This window comes from Eumetopias jubatus, unplaced genomic scaffold, assembly GCF_037043125.1.
Source record: "Eumetopias jubatus isolate StellerSeaLion01/CBP00866 unplaced genomic scaffold, mEumJub1_p1.0 scaffold_4, whole genome shotgun sequence".
NCBI classification, from domain to species: domain Eukaryota; kingdom Metazoa; phylum Chordata; class Mammalia; order Carnivora; family Otariidae; genus Eumetopias; species Eumetopias jubatus.
The window spans coordinates 142689234-142707900 of NW_028274810.1; the positions used below are offsets into that span (position 1 = coordinate 142689234).

The following is an 18667-nucleotide window of genomic DNA, read 5'->3' on the forward strand; positions in this document are numbered from 1 at the left end:
TCTCATCATGGGCAGTTGAGATGGAAGGTTTGGAGACATTCTGCAGTGGGGCTGTCCTCTTCCCGAGTTTTTTGTTAAGCCATCCCTCGACAGTTCACAGAAGGCTCTGGGTAAAGAAAACATGGGTTAGGCAAGAACAGCCCCCTCCCACCTCGTGGGCCTGTCCTTCCAAGGTTCCCTTGAACTTCACTGCTTCAGAGACCCCAGACTCCCCTCTCCTCTCCACCCCTTGGAAAGGACGCGCGCAGCGTGGCTAGAACCCTGGGCCCCGGCTGGGACTAAGGGGGCACCATGGGGATAAGGCCGGCGGCCGCACCCGGACAGGCGGGGCGTCCACTGCACCTGCAAACCGCGCGCCTCCGCCTGGGCCCCCCTGCACTCCCGCAGTCCAGCCCACCGGGAGAGGCTGCCTGCCGGGTCGCAGTGGGGAGGGCGGTCGGCGGCGGCGAGCAGGGAGACCCCGCGCGAGGCAGGGGAGGGGGGCGCGGCGGGCGGCGGTACTGTCCAGGGGGAGGCGGGCGGAGGGAAGGCGCTGCCGCCGCTGCGGCTGCCGCCTCTCCGGCGGCGACACAGACGCCGGGAGCGGCCGAGGCGGTGAGTCGCAGCGCCTTCCCTCCGATTCTCTGGAGCCAGGGCACATCGGAGTTGCGGCCGGGGCGGGTGTGCGGGGGGCCGGCGGCGCCGGGAGCGGCTGCTGGGGGGACCCGAGCGCTCGGGGCCGGGCGGGCGCAGGGGAAGGGGAGAGCGAGGAGCCGCGCGGTCCTGGGGACCCGGTCCCCGCAGCCATTCCCGGTGCAGCTCACCCGGTCAGTACCCTTGTCCTGCCCTCAGTGCCTCTGAGGGAAAAGAAAACAAAGCCAAAGCCCCCGAGGATGGGTGGCAGGAAAGGAGAGAGCAACTTTGGCGACCGACGCGCTGAGGCGCGCGGGGCAGGCAGAATGGGGGCGCGCTGGGTCGGAAGGGGGCGTTCGTGCGCCTGGTGGCCCGGGGACCTCGGGAGCAACCCTTCAGGGCGGGGGTTGGGGTCGAGGGCACTCGCTGGTTCCCGGGCCTGCAGAGTCGGCCCCGAGAGGCTACAGGAGGCGTGTGTGGGGTGTGGGGACCAGGGGAGGGGGCTTTGGGAACCACCGAAGGCGGTAGTTGAACCCAGAGGAGGAAGTAGCATGCATTTGGGACTCAGGACCTGAAAGATTTGCGTCTCTTGCCCTCAGGGACTCTGGAAGGGGTGTGCTGGGGAGATGTGTTTGAGTGTTTTTCAGTGCATACCGATTTATTTTTAGCTCCCAGAGAAGCAGGATGTGCAAAGTGGGTTGTATCAGCCCGGGAGGGGCAGGAGGTCTCCCTGTCCGCAGGAAATACACAAGTTTCTTGCTGCAGATGCTTGCTTTAACTTTACAGCCCGGAGAAAGCAAGCCGTTTGGCTCTCGGAAGATCTCCCGCCAGGGCCACTTTCCTCCTGCCGGTCTGTCTGAAGCTGCAGGCCAGGCCGGTCAAGTGTGCTTCTGTTCTTAAACGCTAGTCCCGAATGATGGTACGCGTTCTGTTCGTAGGGCGGCTAGTGTGAAACACAGAAGTAGGGTTGCCAAGGTCTCGCTTGCTGAGTAGGAAACCACACAGGCTTGCTCAAAGTTTTCCTAGCTTTGTCTGCTTTAAAAATAACAGACTTAAGCAGCTGTATTATCAAGAGCAGGATTCCAGGTCCGGGTTTCTCAGACCTAATTGGCTATGCTTGTGAGGTTTTTCACTGTCTGGGAGATGCCTGTGTTTTCAGGTCAAATGCAGGGTGCAGGGACTGCAAAGGAGAAGGGGGTGGTGTGATGGTGGGAGTGTGGGTATATGGGAGGGGGACCACTGGGAGCTAAGTACAGATCTGGGGAGCGGCTTCCTTCAGAGGAGGAGCCTCAAGAAACTGAAACCCCAATGTTCAGGTGCCTAAGTCAGACCCCTGGAAATTCCCTCCGGAGTCTCCCCCATTTTAACCAGTCAGCACCAGTCCTGAGGACACACTGCCTCTCTGTAAGTGTGCTAGGTGAGGGGGCTGTGCCGCCAAACTGCTGGATGTGAGTTCTGGCTGGGATGTAAGTAGCTCTGCGACCTTGGGCTCCTTAACTTCTCTGTTTCCTGATCTGTGGCATGGGGTTGATAATAGGTACCAAACGTATCTCAGGTTTGTTGTGAAGATAAAACGAATTAGTACACAGAAAGCACTTCACACAGTGCCTTGTCATTAACAAGTGCTGCAGAAATGTGAGCTCTTAATCGTTGTTGTTATATGCCCCCTTCTCGCTGCTTCTACCGTCACTGATGCAGTTCATGTCCGTATCACTTGCCTGAATTGCTCCAGTTGCCTTCACACCGGGCTCCTTGCTCTGAATCAGGACACTCTTGCTCCAGCCCATTTTCCAAACTGCAACTAGAATGCTCGGTTGGAAAACAAAAATCTACACCAGTCACGCTGCTTCATTTCCTTCAGAGGTTTTCCGTGGCTTTCAGGATAGAGTTCGGACTCCAGGGAATTTCATGACCTCACCCTCGTTTCCTCCCCAACCTCATCTCCCCAGCCTCTCCCTGTATAGCTTCAGCTCCTCCCACCCTTCCTCGTCTGGGTAACTCCTGTGAATTTTTCCCTACTCATCTGCAGCAACACTGCCTGCCAGCAGACCTCTTGGCAGCCCACACCCCACCCCCCCAGCTAACTGAGCTGTGCTTGCTTCCTGTGACCATATTACCTACCCCCCCACCCTGCATACCCCTCCCAGTGCCCTCCATCATCATCTATGTCTCAGTCTTCCTCACCTGCAAGCGCCTTGAGAGATGGATTGTGTCAGTAAATGTTTGTTAAATTAATAAATGAACGTCAAGCAAAGTTCAGTCCTTTTCACGAAAGGCAGAAACAAACATGCAGAATGATAGAAGGACCAAACCAATCTTTAGTGTAATACTGTACAATAAAAAACTTTGGGAGATATTAAGGAATCAGAAGTTGGTCAAAAGCAATGTGGCATACTATCTTGGAACCATTTCAGAGGTTTTTTTTTTTTTTTTTTTAATTGTAAAGGGTCAGACTAATAATGGGGAAATGGAGTGATTTGAACTCTTCCCTTCCTTCCCTCATGAAAAGGTGGGGCATCTCACATTTGGCTGTGAGGGTGGAGGTCCAGCTCTTTGAAGTGGCTGTGCAGTGAATTTGGTCCTGAAGGCAGAGGTGAATGTTATCACACGCAGGGGCTTTGTAGATCTTCCTTGGATTGTGGCTTCCCCTGGAGCGTGGATTTCAGCTTGTCCTGGGATTGGTATGAAGAGGAGGAACTATGCCACCATCAAAGCTCCTCTGTTACATTTCAGGCAATTCAGTATGTTCTGTAGGTGCATTTCTGTCTGAGGCAGTATTTCCAAACATTCCATTACTGGGCTTTCAGGAGCCTTGTGGGGGGAGCTAAGATGGTGCCCATTTCTCTGGGACCATCTCAGCATCTGATTTCAAGGCTCCAGAGCAGGGAGTTTTGTACAGCTGAGGAATCAAAAATGCTTTTTTCATTTTTTAAGGGTTGTAAACAAAACAAATTAAAATACAAAGAAGAATATGTAATGGAGACCATGACTAAGATACTTACTACCTAGTTCTTTATAGAAAAATGTTGCCAACTGCTATTCTGGAGCTGAGACCGTTGGTTTCATTTTTCTTGTCATCTTTGATTGATTGGTAATGGCTTCCTGGAGAGCTGGGTTGACTAGGAATCCAAAGCTGGATCCAGGCTCAGCAGGGAAGAGTTCTGTGGTCAACTAGTGATGTCTGTCAGGGCATGGGATTAGAAAGTGGTGGCCTACAATTTTTGTTCTTACCATCCTTCTATCTTTATCACCATGAAAGAGAGTATCATTGAAGGATAATGAAGGCAGAAATCAGGGACAGAACACATGAGTTAAAAGTCAACCTTAGAAGAAGCCAGGAAATTTCTACCACTACCATACACTATCACCACCTTTAACATTAGTAGCTTCCATTTATCCAGTGTGTACTATGTTTGTACATAAGGATCCCATTTAAACTTTGTAATAATTTTTTTCAGGAGATACTTATTATATTTAAGACTCAATTTTGTTGCAGGTGTAAAATAACTTTAAGTAAAAAAAAAAAAGGAATATTATTTTGGCTTTTATAACTCCTCAGTCCAGGGGAAGATACATCAGGTATGGCTTGATCCAGGGCTTAAGCATCATTACCAGGGCCTGATCTCTCTCTCCATATTTCTTGGTTTGCTTTCTTGAAGTTGGCACCATATTTAGGTTCCATTTCATTGTGGGCTTAAATGCAGCCAGAAAGGGAGAAACTCTATCCCGGCATCACTTGCAATGCTGTGGCTTTATTGGCTTTGATTGGGTCCAGCTCCTCTTCCTGTGGCTGCAGTGCCACACATTAGTAGAGCTTGGGCTTGATCAGGTTTTATCCCTGAGCCATAGCTAAGAGGCAGGTAGCAGGGTAGTTCTCCAGGAGAACGTTGTTGGAGAACATTGTTATACTGTCACCAGGAGATGGGCCAATGGATGATGGATTGAAAAGGAACAGATGTCCACCATAGTACTGCTAGCATTCCCCCTTCATAGAGGAGGGAAACAGGTTCAGGGACACTCCATAACTTGCCCAAGGACACATGGCTAGTAAACAGTGGAGTTCTAATTTGAAACCCACAGTTTAAATGCTTAGTAGAATTACTTGTGAACAGAACAATTTTTTTTAAGTAGGCTCCATGCCCAACATGGGGCTGGAACTCTTGACCCTGAGATTAAGCATCTCATGCTCTGCCAACTGAGCCGGCCAGGTGCCCTGTGAACAGAACAATTTAGAGTGAGCTTAGTAAAAAGCTCCAATCTATTATATCTGAAAGTATAGCTAACTAACTTCAAGAAGTGCTAAGTACCGGCTGGCTAGAGGAGATGAGGAAAAGAAAGACATAGACTTCTTTGGCTGGATTTTTACTCACATTTTCAACCAATATTTTTTTTTAGCAGTTTCCACATGTTCAACATGTGTTAAGTTCTAGTGATACAAGATGAATAAGATCTAGTCCCCTACCTTTAAGAAATTTATATTCCATGAGAAAGTGCAAGACATAATTGGAGGACAGGTTGACTGGAATGAGGACTGTGTGGGGGCAGGTGCAGGAGCAGAGCCCCCTCGATGGGGACAGGGACCTCCCAGTTTGTTTCCTGACACATCCCCACTACAGTGCTTTGTGGGATAGGCAAGCAATAAGTGCTTCTCGAATATGCTATTTTTTTCTTATTGTGGCTAAATACAAATAACACAACATTTACTATGTGAGCCATTTTTAAGTGTCAAGTTCTGTCGCATGGAGGACATTCACATTGTTGTGCCCCTCTCACCACCATCGGTCTCCAGAACTTTTTCATCTTTCCGAACGGAAACTGTAGACCCAGTATACAAAAACTGTCCCTCCCCCGCTCTCCCCAGCCCCAGGCAACCACCATTCATTCTACTTTCTGTCTGTAGGACTTTGACTACTCTAGGTACTTTGTGTTAAGGGGAATCATACAACATTTGTCATTTTGTGACTGGTTTATTTCACTTAGCATATTGTCTTCACGACTCACCCATGTTGTAGTGTGTGTCCAAAGTCCCTTTCTTTTTAAAACCGAATAATAGTCCATTGTATGTATACACCACATTTTGTTTATCCATTCATTTGTCAGTGGGCACTCGAGCTGCTTCCCTCCTTTGGCTATTGTGAATAATGCTGTTGTGAACATTGATGCACACATATCTGTTCAAGTCCCTGTTTTCAGTTCTTTTGGGTATATGCCCAGAAGTGAAATTGCTGGATCATATGGTAGTTTTGTTTAATTTTTCGAGAAACTGCTGTACTGTTTTCTACAGCAGCTACCATTTCACATGCCTATCAGCAAGGCACATGGGCTCCAATTCCTTCACATCCTTGCCAACACTAGCTATTTTCAGGGTTGTTTTTTGTTTTTTAATGTAAAAGCCATCCCAGTGGGTGTGAAATGTTTAATATAGTCTCAAAAGTAGATTGGGATCGAATTGTGAGGGACAGTAGTAGAGCCTGAATTTCATTCAGAGGAACTGTTGAGTATTTGTTGCCCTGTGGCACTGGTGTGATCACTGCCTCACATTAGAGAGAGAGTGAAGAGAAGAAAGACAACAGAGGAGTTAGGGGGCTCTTTTAATTATTCAGATGAAAGAGAACCTAATGGCTTTCTCCACATGTATACAACCGAGGACCACGCTACATGGTATTGGACTTGGGGAGGAAAGGTAAATGTAGCACCGAGCTACCTCCTGACCAAGGATGGCACAGACAAGTTGACTGCTGTTGGTAATAATAACAACTATGACAGCAAATGCCTTGATGCACTTTCTGTGAACACAGCAGTGTTCTAACGTTCATTGAATTGATTCTGAGAAGTCCTTTAGAGGGTTTATCAGCCAGGGTCCCACAAGGAGGCAGATGACACACTCCTAGAGTCTGCCTGAAGAAAGTTTGGTGAGGGGACTATTTACAAAGACGTGGTTAGCATTAAGGGAAATCGCCAAGAGTGGCCAGCAATGCAGGTTAAGGCTTCACTACCTCAGCCCTGAGAGGGTGATGTGAGAGAGCAGTTTCTGGAATGGCTCTTTAGTAGAGGAATGCACGCCAAACTGTGGCCTGGCACAGAGGCATCCAGGTGAGTGAGTCCCTAACCACTCTTTTCTCCCTTCTCTGTTCTCTACTGGTGGCTCCCGACTGGCCCACCTAACCAGAAGCCAGAGGGCAAGAACACTTGTTGGTGTAAGGGCTCGCCTGCATGGAGAAATCAGCCTCCCAGGGCTGAGAGTGGAGTGGGGAAGGGAGGAGGCTGGATGTGGAGAGGAAAGCAGAGAGGACCCAGCAGGAGGAGGGAGCACTATGATAATCCTTATTTCACAGGTGAAGGAACTAAAGCATCAACACTAATAAGTTGTGGGGCTGGGATTTGAACCCAGCCAGGAACACTTCCACTGTACATCCAGTCAGATCTGGAATGTTAGATTTTCCCCAAACCTGGGTGTTTTGATTCTTTGGGAATAATCTGATTTGTACCAACTTCGCTTGGCTGTCAAAATATAGAGTAAGTTACTGCTCAGAATTTGCTCCCCCCCCACCCCCGCCAAATGACGTGTATTTCATATGTAGGTTTCATAGCCGAATGATTATATTTAGATCAAAAAAATCTTTTCTATATAATTGGTGGGGGTGACAGTGTATCCTTGAAACACATGTGAGAAAGATATAAGTTTGTTTTGTTTTGCTTTTAGTTGAAAGCTCCAAAGGAGTTGACAATGTAACTTGGCTGCTTAAAACATTAATGAGACCTTGGGCGATGTTAGAAGAAGAGTGTCCAGAACAAGGGAGATGGTATTTCTCTCTGTGCTATTTTGGCAGGAGGGAATGAATGCAGAAAGCAGTGTCTTGTGAGGGGGAGCCCACCTCCCCCAAGGCATGACTGAAGGGCTCTCTAGCCAGAAAAGGTTCTGTGGGAATCCAATTATTGTGGTCTACAAATACACGAAGCATTGCATCAGAGAAAAGATCTATTCTGGGGTCAGAAGTCGGCCCCCGGTACAGAGTGGGCTGCATTGGAAGGCCTCATATTTTCCATGCCTGGAGGTTGTGAAGCTGAGGCCAGGGGTGAGCGATGTGGCTGAGGGCTTATGTTAGTTTCCTGTGGCCTCTATAACAACTTACCACAAACTGGGTGGCTTAAAATAACAGAAATATATGTTCTCACTGTTCTGGAGGCTAGAAGTCCAGAATCAAGGTATGAGCATGGCCAAGCCTCCAGAGGCTTCGGGGGAGAATTTTTGCTGGTCCAGTCCGGCGGCTGGTGGCTGTCAGCATTTTGGGGCTCGAGGCTACATCACACCCATCTCTGCTTCCATGGTCACGTGGCCTCCTATCTCCAGGTGTCTCTTATAAGGACAGTTAGCATCTGCTTTAGGGTTCACCTGGGTAATCCAGGGTTATTTTACTTTGAGATTCTTAACTTAATGACCTCTGCAAAGATCCTTTTTCCAAATAAGATCACATTCACCTATTCCCAGGGTTAGGCGGTGGACGTGTCTTTTGGGGGGCCACCGTTCACCCCACTGCAGGGCTCATGAGGGTACCCTGCAACCCTTGATCTTCTGATTCTGTCATGATGCCCCTAGATTTGATGTACCACCTGGATTCTAGGCTCCTTGACACAGTCGAGGTTTGGTAAACCCTTTTGATTTGATCTACTGAAATGTTATTCTAACTTTAAACAACAAAACAAACAAAACACTTAAAATCTACCATCGCTTATTTCTGACATGGAGGAGTGAGTGGAAGAGGCTATCAAAAACCAGTTTGATCCCTGCCTCGGATGGAAGTTTTTTGTGCTTTGCTTTGCCCAGTGGCCTTGGAGGAAACGGAGGGGAGAAAGAACAGACATTGGCCGTGTTCTGGCTTCTCACCTGGACTTTCCCAGATGCTTTCACAATGGTAATTACTCAGAGGAAGGCTAAGGATGTTGGGGTCTCTCAGGAAAGGGAAACAGCAGCAGTATAGGCTCCAGTTTCTAGGCTTTTGGAAAGCATCAGCTTAGAAATACGGTTTGTAAGTGTGGCTGGCCCATCAATGAGCGGTCTATGCATGTGTTTTTCAATACCTTGTCCCAAACTGGGGCCTATGTACACTGGGCACACAAGGCAAGGTCAGGGGTAGCTCTGGCAATTACCTGGCTAATTTGAAGACCACATCCCATCAAATGGGGGACATCAACAGAGTGCACCCAGGGCATAAATTATTCTGCTTGGTTGTCTGCACTGATCACATTAACTGGGTAAGAGCCAAAATCCATTCCCTCTGTGCTGTGGGGAGGCCGTTGTAATTAAGTTCCGTTTCTCTCCAGGGGGCAGCTGATTTTGGTTTCTCAGCCACTTTGCAGTTTAACTTCAAAAGAGAAAGAGGAAAGAAAAAAGAGGTAAACTGTTCCCTCACTTTATTATTCTATATATTCTGCTGTATCATTGTGACTCTGGTTAATATTAACTTTGGGTCTGTTTGCTTTGAATAATATACTTGGAATCTTGTGATACTTAACAGAATTTAGTCTCACCAGCTGAGGAAAATGGTTGGCCTTGCCCAAGACCAGCTACTTAATTTGTGAGGCCCAGTACAAATTGAAAAAATGTGGGCCCTTGGGCGCCTGTGTGGCTCAGTTGGTTAAGCGACTGCCTTCGGCTCAGGTCATGATCCTGGAGTCCCGGGATCGAGTCCCGCATTGGGCTCCCTGCTCGGCAGGGAGTCTGCTTCTCCCTCTGACCCTCCCCCCCCTCATCCTCTCTCTATCTCTTTCTCTCTCTCAAATAAATAAATAAATAAAATATTAAAAAAAAAAGAAAAAATGTGGGCCCTTGTTTAAAAATTGTCAAGAATTTCAAAATGGTGTCAGCAGAGCATTAGACCAAGTGTGGGGCCTTTTCAAGCATGGGGCCGAGTGTAACTACGAAGGGCACTTGCTGGTGAACTGGCTCTGGCCTCACACCTAGGCTGAGGATGACATCATCTTGCTAATGTAGCACCTTCCACGCCCCTGCAAAAAGTGACCGGGCCAGTTTACTCTGCCTCAGTGGGAGCACACTCTTATGCAGGGGCAAGGACACAGCAAGCAGGCTGGACACCTCTTGTTGGCTCTTCTGTGTTCTCTTTCCTCCCTCATCCACCTGCTCTGTGCCCCGAGAGGCATCAGGGGCCATCTTTGTCTTTGATTTCTGGTATAATTTGGCCAGTGGTGGGTCCAGCCTGCCACTGGGAGAGTGGGAGGAGAGTGGGGGGGGGTTGATTATTTCCCCTTTCCCTCCTGCTGGGTTGCATGCTGCAGGCTGGCTTCATCTGTGTGCTGAAGGCCACAGCTCCTGCCAGGTACCTTCTCCATCCAGCCACCTTCTTTGGAGTTCCTTTACGCCCCCATCAACCCCCACATCACACCCTGAGGCCTGGGGAGGGTAATGGCTTCCTGCTGTTGCCAGCCTTCATTGCTTTTCTAAACCCTTCCTTACTCTTTTCTCAGTACCTCTCCAATAGGAGGACTCCTCAGTAGGATGAAAAAGCACCCCCTGTTTCCTACCTGGGCCCTGGCTGATTGAGCCGCCCTCTGCCAGGGTTGGACCATACCTTGCGCTGCTAGAGAACAGAAAGAGAAGCTGATGGCTCTCCTAAGTGCTGCACCAACCCCCCGGGTCAGCCTGGGCCAACAGGAAGCAGTGCACACACATCCGCAGGGGCAGGGAGCATACGCTTTGGAGTCAGGCATTTGAATTCTCTTACCAGAGAATACTCGACACTTGGACGAGTCATAGAAAATGAGCATAATGACAGTTCACTTCTAGGGTTGTTTTGAGCCTGGAGTGAGATCATATGGGCATCATGCCTACCACAGTGCCTGGTGTACAGTAAGTGCTCAAGAAGCATGGTTGCTTTTACCACAATTTCTATGGCGTATCTCACTCAAGGGCATCCACTGTCTACTTGGTCTCCCATCTGAACTGCGGCTTATGGCCTGGACTCCATGAATGATTATCAATTTTTCACTGCTTCATTATTGTTTTGGGTCTTGTTTCTGCCTTCTCAGATTGTAGTGTTCTGGAAGTCAGGGATTCTATCTTATAAAATTTTTTGGAACTAATCTAAGTTCTCAACATAGTTGCTAGCATGTTGTTATTTGGTCAAGAAATATGTGTTGGTTAAATATAAGGGGATCGTATAATTTATTGTTCACACTGGGATACTTTTGAAAGTGAAAGAGGAGTATTTTTAATAATTACACCAACACAAGAGGCACAAACAGGGACTGTCTTAGGCAAACAGGGACATAGAGTCACTCTAGTTAAGTGGAGCATAAGATAGTTTTCCAAATGTTTTAAAATTTGTCAGCCTACCCTCTTTTGTATTAGTCTGCCTTGGGTTTATGAGATCAAAACATGAGATTTAAAAAATGTAGGAAAAATACGTCTAGCATTCCTAGTAGATATTTGGCCCAAATTTGAGGCAATGAATTAGGGCTTCTTGTATAGCGACCTACCTCTATATCTTATTAGCCTACTTTACACTGGATACCTACTTACGCGACTTTCTTCTGTACTTACCTTTTTTCTCTTTCTATATATAGTCTAGTTATTGTCCTTCTTGCAATAGTGATCACTTACGTTCAGAGATGGCAAAAATAGATTTATATACATATATTTTTCTGAACATCTCTGTCTTTGTATTTCTGGTTGCCTAGGTGACATTTCCAAGAGAATGTGTGCTAATCTGCTATTATTACAGCAGAGATAAGATGGAAACTATTTTTAGGCCCTTTTATACCTCCCCTTTTCTCCACCAGACCATTTAATTAGTTTATTTCTTCTGTTTCTATTATTGGAAGGCCACGTGTAACTTCCTTCCTCTGGTGCTGATTTGGGGACTGTAACTTTCTGAAAATTGATGTAATTCAGTCCTTTCTTCATTCAGAATTACGAAATCTGTATGGATAGTCTATTCACTTGGGTAGTTGATACCAGTTGTTTTTCTTACAGATTGTCCAAACCAGGCTTAGGCAGGAGAGATTTGGGGCGTAAGTGAAAAAGAACGTGGGTGCAATGTGTAGTTCTGTAGCAGCAAGAGCATATCCACTCCGGAGCCCTGATTAGCCTGGCTTTAGTCTTCCCGCTGTCGCTTACTAGAGCACGGCCTCCTGGAACTTGTAGCTTTAGGTAATAACTGGTGCAACCATGGTCCTGCTTCATGGGGTGGTTGTAAGGGTTGAGAAGGTTAAGTGGGCTAACACAGGTGAGCGTGAGGCTGCAACATTTCCCCTACAGAAGTTGTGCTGCTAGTGTGGCTGTTCTTTCATAACAAAGGTGCAAGTGCACCACCATTCAGAAAAAATACTGTCACACAAGATAGTGCAAATACTTGAATTTACTAAGGAGATAAATTCAAGGGATCATTCTTTTTTTTTTTTCTTTTTGTACTGGGGAAGATTTTACTGAATTATCTAGTATAGATGCACTATGGAGCCAATTCTGTGATGGAGGGAAAAACAGAGTATCCAAGATACACAAAGAAGCGACGAACTGGGGGACATGCGCAGAGTGATTTGAAAGACACAACCCACCGCACCTCCCCAAGTGAAAAGATATATGGAGATGCCTCTGTTCACTCATCTTTCATTTTATATCACTAATAAACCATTAACAGGTACAATCATCACTGGCCTTTGATCCGTGGAGCTTCCATCATACTCTTACACTCAAACAATATATTCTGAATCCTTGACACCAAGTTCCAGGCACTGGGCTGACTCAGGGGGAATAAGTATGTTTCAGGCTGGCTCCCCAGCCTTTGACTTGCTTACAAACATGCTGGCCAATCATTACAGAGCTCCTTGATTCGAGGGACGACAGAACGAGTGTCAAGGGATCCTGGAAAAGAAAAAATGAGGGGGGTAATTGAATCCTAGTGTACGGGGAGGGTGAGCACCCATGGTCAGGAAAGCCTTTTCAGGCGAGGGGAGGTTAATGAGGTAGGTACTTTTAGAATCCCCATTTTACAGAGGAGAAATAATACAGTCAGAGATAATCCCTTGTGTCAGGCTGCATAAGTACTTGAGAGAGCCAGATTGAAATTCTAGGTCATTTGGTTTGTAAAACACCGTATTTTCTCTCATTGACTACTACTAAAAGCACTTCATCTGACTGTTTCCCTTTACTATATCCTGAAATCCTCTCAGGTATGTTGTGGTCACTCTCCTCTTAAAAGCTGGTTCCAGCTGTGAATACTAAAGGGCTCTGGGAAGTTCTGAACATTCTCTATCCCAGGTAACAGCTGTTCCGGAGAGCTCCTCTCTTAGAATTGTAATCCATCATCCCACTAAGTAAAGTGCTCGACGTCCCACAAAGATGCTTCTAATGTCGCTGTCACTTTCCAATCTGCCTGTTCCTTCCTATTCTAGAAAAAAGGCAGAAACATGTATCGGACTTGTTGGTCTCACAGCAGATCCCCTCAGCATTAGAACATTCCATAGAAGCAACGTTCTCCTGGGTGTCTGGGTCTTCCTTTCAGATTCCATTTCCCTTTGATGAGGGATTATTTCACTGGAAAAGGGATTTTCATGATCCTGGTTGCCTGATGCCAGCAGAGGGTCTCGCTCAACACCTGCCCAGCTGCTGAGGAGGGAGAGAGGCGTGTGCGGGAGCCACGGGTAGCCGGGATCATTCTTTTCCTTCACTAAAATTGTTTTTTACTAATATCTTTTACTAACATTTTCTTTTATAAGTTGGCGTTAATATTTGGACTATTTTCTTTCATTATTATTTTTTAAAGATTTTATTTTTTAAGTCATCTCTATACCTAACGTACGGCTCAAACTCACAACCCTGAGATCAAGATCAAGAGTTGTATGCTGTATGGACTTAGCCAGCCAGGCTCCCATTGTTTCATTATTTTTATGTAAAGATATATATGATGCATATCTCTGAAGTACCATGCAATCAGAGAGTGTGAGTGTTTATCTGACCCTTTAATGCACCCGAAGGGGAAATATTTAGCCTGACTCAGTATTAGGGATAGGGCCTGAAATACTGCAACAGGGATCTGAGATTATTAATTTGGATTGTATGGCAAGTGTGAGAGGAGAGATGGACTTTAATCTGTTGTTATTTAAAACTGTTTAATATTGGGGTATGGTCCTGCTGGGTTTCCTATGGTTCTCACTCTTTTGCATTGTTATTCTTTTTAGATAAATAGATTTATCATTTATCACTTAGATTTAGCATTTGATAAGTAAGGTAGATTGCTACCTCTTTGTCCTGGACTTCGTTTTGCTGCCCTTGAGGATAGAGAAAGGGAGGAGGAAGCATATAGATGGACAGACGCACAGACAGACACACACACACACACACATTTCTTTAGACATGTGATCTAAAATTTCTAATAGAATACTTACAGGAAGAGCCCTTTGAGGGGCTTTTGTACTGTGACTCGTTGGAAGGGGAAGATTAGGATTTGGGAAGCCGGTGATGTTGAGTTCCCACCAACTCACCCTTTGGAAGACATGACAGCCACTTTCAAGCCAGGCCAAAGGACAAACAGTGAGAAGCAGGAGTCACGTCTGGCCTCAGAAGTTTCTAGAGAGAGCAACAGGGAGACTGTGCCTTAGATTTTTCCAATGCAGCCATTTAAAGAATATGTTCCCCAGACCTTGGCCACTGTTCCCTCCATACCTTCGACCCAACCATTATAAAAGTAAGGCATTATCATGAAATAAGATCTGCATACAATAGAAAATTAGAAGAAAAAAAGTTACCATAATCCAAACTGCCATTCAAAGGCAAACATGGTTAATATTGGGAGCATTTCTAGTCATGATTTTTATGAAGAAATATTTTTCTTAGTTACATAGTCATATTTTTATATAATTTTAAAATTAGTTTTTCATTTAACTGTATACCCTAAGCTGTGATATTGTGATATAATAAGAAATATATATTGGGTCTCTGTCCCCAGTTCCTGGCACAGAGCTCCTTAAAAACCCTTGGAATTTCTGAGTGATAGGGGTAAGAAGAGTGTCCTTTATCGTTCATAATAAACCCCTTTCAACCACATCTGCATTTATGCTAAAGGGGTGACTCTAGGAAGAGAGAGGCAGGTTGCCAAAGAAACCAACCATATGATTAGAGGGTTGAAAGTTTCAGGCTTCTCCTCTACCCCCAGGAAGGGAAAAGGGGCTGGAGATGAAATTCAATCACCTGTGGCCAATGATTTAATCAATTGTGTCTACATAATTGTAGAGCTTCCAAAAAATCCCATGTGATTTCACCATATGTGGAATTGAAGAAACAAAGCAAAGGAGCAAAGGGACAAAAGAGAGAGAGAGAGAGAGAGAGAGAGGCAAACCAAGAAACAGACTCTTAACTATAGAGAACAAACTGATGATTACCGGAGGGGAGGTGGGTAGGGGGATGGGTAAATTAGGGGGTGGGGATTAAGGAGGGCGCTTGTGATAAGCAACAGTGCTGTATGGCAATGTTGAATCCCTCTATTGTACACCTGAAACTAATATTACATTGTATGTTAACTAACTGGAATTGAAATAAAAAGTTAGAAAAAAGCCTGAACAGTTGAGTTCACAGAGCTCCCAGGTGGCTGAGCACATCTAGGTGCTGGTAAGGTGGTCTGCCCAGAGAAAACATGGACGCTCCACACCCCTTCCCCCACACCTTGTCCTGTGCATCTTTTCCATCTGGCTGTTCTTGAACCATATCCTTTCATAATAAACCAACAATCTAGTAAGTAAACTGTTTTCCTAAGTTCTGTGGGCTGTTCTGGCGAATTATTGAATCCGAGGAGGGTGTCATGGGAACCCCTGATTTACAGCCAATTGGTCAGAAGTACAAGTATCTGGAACTTCAACTGGCATTTGAATTGGGGGTGCAGTCTTGTGGGACTAAGCCCTCAGTCTGTGGGGGCTGCACTGACTCTGGGTTGTTAGCATCAGAATTGAATCTGGAGAATTTTATATTTTGTTTTATATTCTTTGTAGACAATGCTTAATTAGGCACATAATATTTCATCAAATGGATATCCCTCAGTTCACTTAGCCATTCCATTATTGGTTATTTGGTCAAAATTTTAAATAATTTTTTTTTTTGCTATTGTCAGTTTTATACAAAATCTTTTTCTCTAGATAAGATTATAGCCTATGATGTATTTCCAGTGGATTTACTAGGTTGGATGTTTGAACTTGTGTTAAAAATTCTCAACTCATTTTGCCATTTGCTTTCTAAATGGAAATCTGGAAATTAATTTGGAAGTTTAAGCAATTTGCATTGTATGACTGTGTTGGTTTCATCTATTTGTCTCTTACCTTGAATATAATTACTTTGAAATTCTTTTTCTAATCCTTTTTCTATTTTTGATCACCAAAAATACTTTATTTGCCTTTCTGCTTCTCTGATAACTAGTGGAGTTGAACAGTTGTTTTCAGATTGTATACTAGTTGCATTTCTTCTTTTCCTGATTTTCTATTGTATGTTCTTTGCCTTTAGATGTTTTTTGCATCAGTCATAATTAATTTTTTTTCAAATTATAATTCAGGACAAACACACATTAAGGGCTTTCCTGGCCAGTCTTTACTCCCATGCCTTCCCAGTTGCTGGTGTTAAAGGCCTAAGCTGTGTCTCCCTACTTTTCTCCTTGTTCGTGCATACAAGTACAGTCTTTTTTTAAAGATCAAAGAGGCTCATTTTTTATTACCAAAACAGTCATATAATACACATTTTTCTATAAACTTGATTTGTTTTTCATTAAAATATATCTCATGGGCATAAGGTCTTTAATAATTTGTAATAAAATATCTTTGGGCACATTTGCTACAGTTATTTCCCCAGTGAATTGCTTGCACATTTGAATCAGTTTTCAGTTGGTAAGTGGGCAAATGTTTCACTATGATTTCTTCTATTGATAGGACAGCCTGCTCCATTCTTTCACAGGGTTTGATAAGTAGCTCTGTTTTCTACTGGTTTTGAAGAATTCTTCACATTAAAAGTCCCATATTATTATTTAACACACTATAATTTATTTTGGTGTAGAGCAGGGAGGCAATGAGGAAGTAAACTGATTATTTTTCTCTTTTAAGTTGCTAATTGTCCCAGCACCCTTTACTAAATGGTGTTTTTCTTTTTCTTTTAAGATTTATTTATTTAAGGGGCGTCTGGGTGGCTCAGTTGTTAAGCGTCTGCCTTCAGCTCAGATCATGATCTTGGGGCCTGGGATCGAGCCCCACATTGGGCTCCCTGCTCAGCAGAGAGCTTGCTTCTCCCTCTCCCGCTTCTCCTGCTTGTGCTCTCTCTGTCCCTCTCTGTCTCTCTCTCTCTCTGGCAAATAAATAAATAATAAATAAAATCTTAAAACAAAAAGATTTATTTATTTGAGAGAGAGAGAGAGAGAGAGCTTGTGAGCAGGGGAAGTGGCAGAGGGAGAGGGAGAGAGAATCTCAAGCAGACTCCCTGCTGAGCATGGAGCCTGATGTGGGGCTTGATCCCACAACCCTGAGATCATGACCTGACCCGAAATCAAGAGTCGGATGCACAACCAACTGAGCCACCAAGGCGCCCCGGTGTTTTGTTTTGTTTTAACTTTCCATAATGCAAATGACTTTTCTTATTTGTGCAACCATAAACAAGTGGCATCGTAATCAGAAGGGTCTTTTCTAAGGGAAGGACGGTTTTGCAATTCCCTGGAATGAGGTGTTTACACCGAGAATAACTTGGTCCTGTCAGGCCCAGATTTTGCCTTGTAACATGGACATCCCCATGCAGCTTGTCGGTGTGTCTGAGAAGACTGGAGTGCGTCTATTCATCTGTTTCTACTGCGTTGCCACCAGGTGGTAGAACCACAAATATAATCTCATTTTACAGGTGAAGAAGCCAGCAAATGTCAGTGAGTCACTCAGGGTTATTCCTGCTTTTCCATCTGACCATTTATCATTTTCTATCATGCTGTCTGTTGTTCTGTTTTTCCTTCTGATTCCCTTTTATAGTGTTAAATGTAACTTTGAAACCTCAAGTTTGATCACCACGTAGGGACTCTCAGGGAGGTCAAAATGACAGTTTTGCCTAGAAATAAGCACTCTTCCGGGAGTATTATTATCGTTATTTATTTATTTAATAAACATTTGTTGTGTGTCTGCTCTGTTCAAGGCACTCTGCTGGATACAGGAAATGCAAGGTGAATAAAACACTTTTTACTCTCCCCAACGGATTTACACTCATTACTTTAGAGTTGTTTTAGTTACTTTTATTAAGTTGAGTCCTTCATTAAAGGATGTCAGTATTTCCTGTTGCACTCACCCTCATGTCTTGAAACCTCATGACGGGGGATGATGTTTTCTACGGAACAAGTCTTGCGAGTGCATTGGATATTGTACCCTTATTCAAAGCACTGCCGTGCGGTACTTAAAACACCTGAGGACTTGCCCGATGCATATTTTACGAGTTAAGACCAGCCAGAGACCTGCAGTATCAGTGTCTCCTGTTTCTAAATACGCTTTTCGGCCCCAGCGTCTCTTCCTTTGGACATTTAGGTTACTCATTTGGCTAACCAGGATCTAAAAATAAACCTAGAAACTTTGGGAGTTTTTTTTTTTTTTTTCCCTTGGCTGATTGATGTGTGTTTTTGTGTCGTCCCAACTGCGCTGTGTAACTATTTACTTTTGCATTATGTATAGTACTTAGCAACCACCGTGGACATGAAAGCTAAGAGCACAGGCAGTCCCCAGCTGAGCTGGGGGAACGGGCCAGCCCAAGCCCTCAGAGAATTCTCCTTCCCTCCCCCCCCATTCTTGCGTGCCGTGGCCCCGGCCTCCACCCTGCTCGCCTCCAGTTCCTGCTTTCTGCCTTCTCTGCTAGTGGCCAAGTGGGGACCCGAAGGAGGGACCAGAAGGACCCCTTCTGCTTCTGCCCTTACCCATCTTGGTGCCCTTTGCTGGTCAGTGTGGGTGGGATGAGAGGAAGGAGGGCAGGCCTTGGCCACCACGGATGTCTTGGCACTGGTGACAGTCCCGTAGGGTCAGAAGCCCTGAAACACTATGTCTTATTTGG

The 18667-nt window shown here is 45.3% G+C and overlaps 1 protein-coding gene across 6 annotated transcripts in view; it reads left to right on the forward strand.

Annotated features, from left to right (window-relative positions):
- The first annotated feature begins 561 nt into the window (after window positions 1-561).
- NCALD (neurocalcin delta) overlaps window positions 562-18667 on the forward strand; it is a 369810-nt gene continuing 351704 nt past the window's right edge. For 3 of the 6 annotated variants that reach the window (XM_088022775.1, XM_088022776.1, XM_088022777.1), the window contains exon 1: window positions 562-594. The gene's annotated coding sequence lies outside the window, so the exon portion shown is untranslated. Of the gene's footprint in view, window positions 595-8934; window positions 9007-18667 lie in introns of those variants that run through there. The other 3 variants (XM_088022773.1, XM_028110271.2, XM_088022772.1) reach the window with 3 other exon arrangements.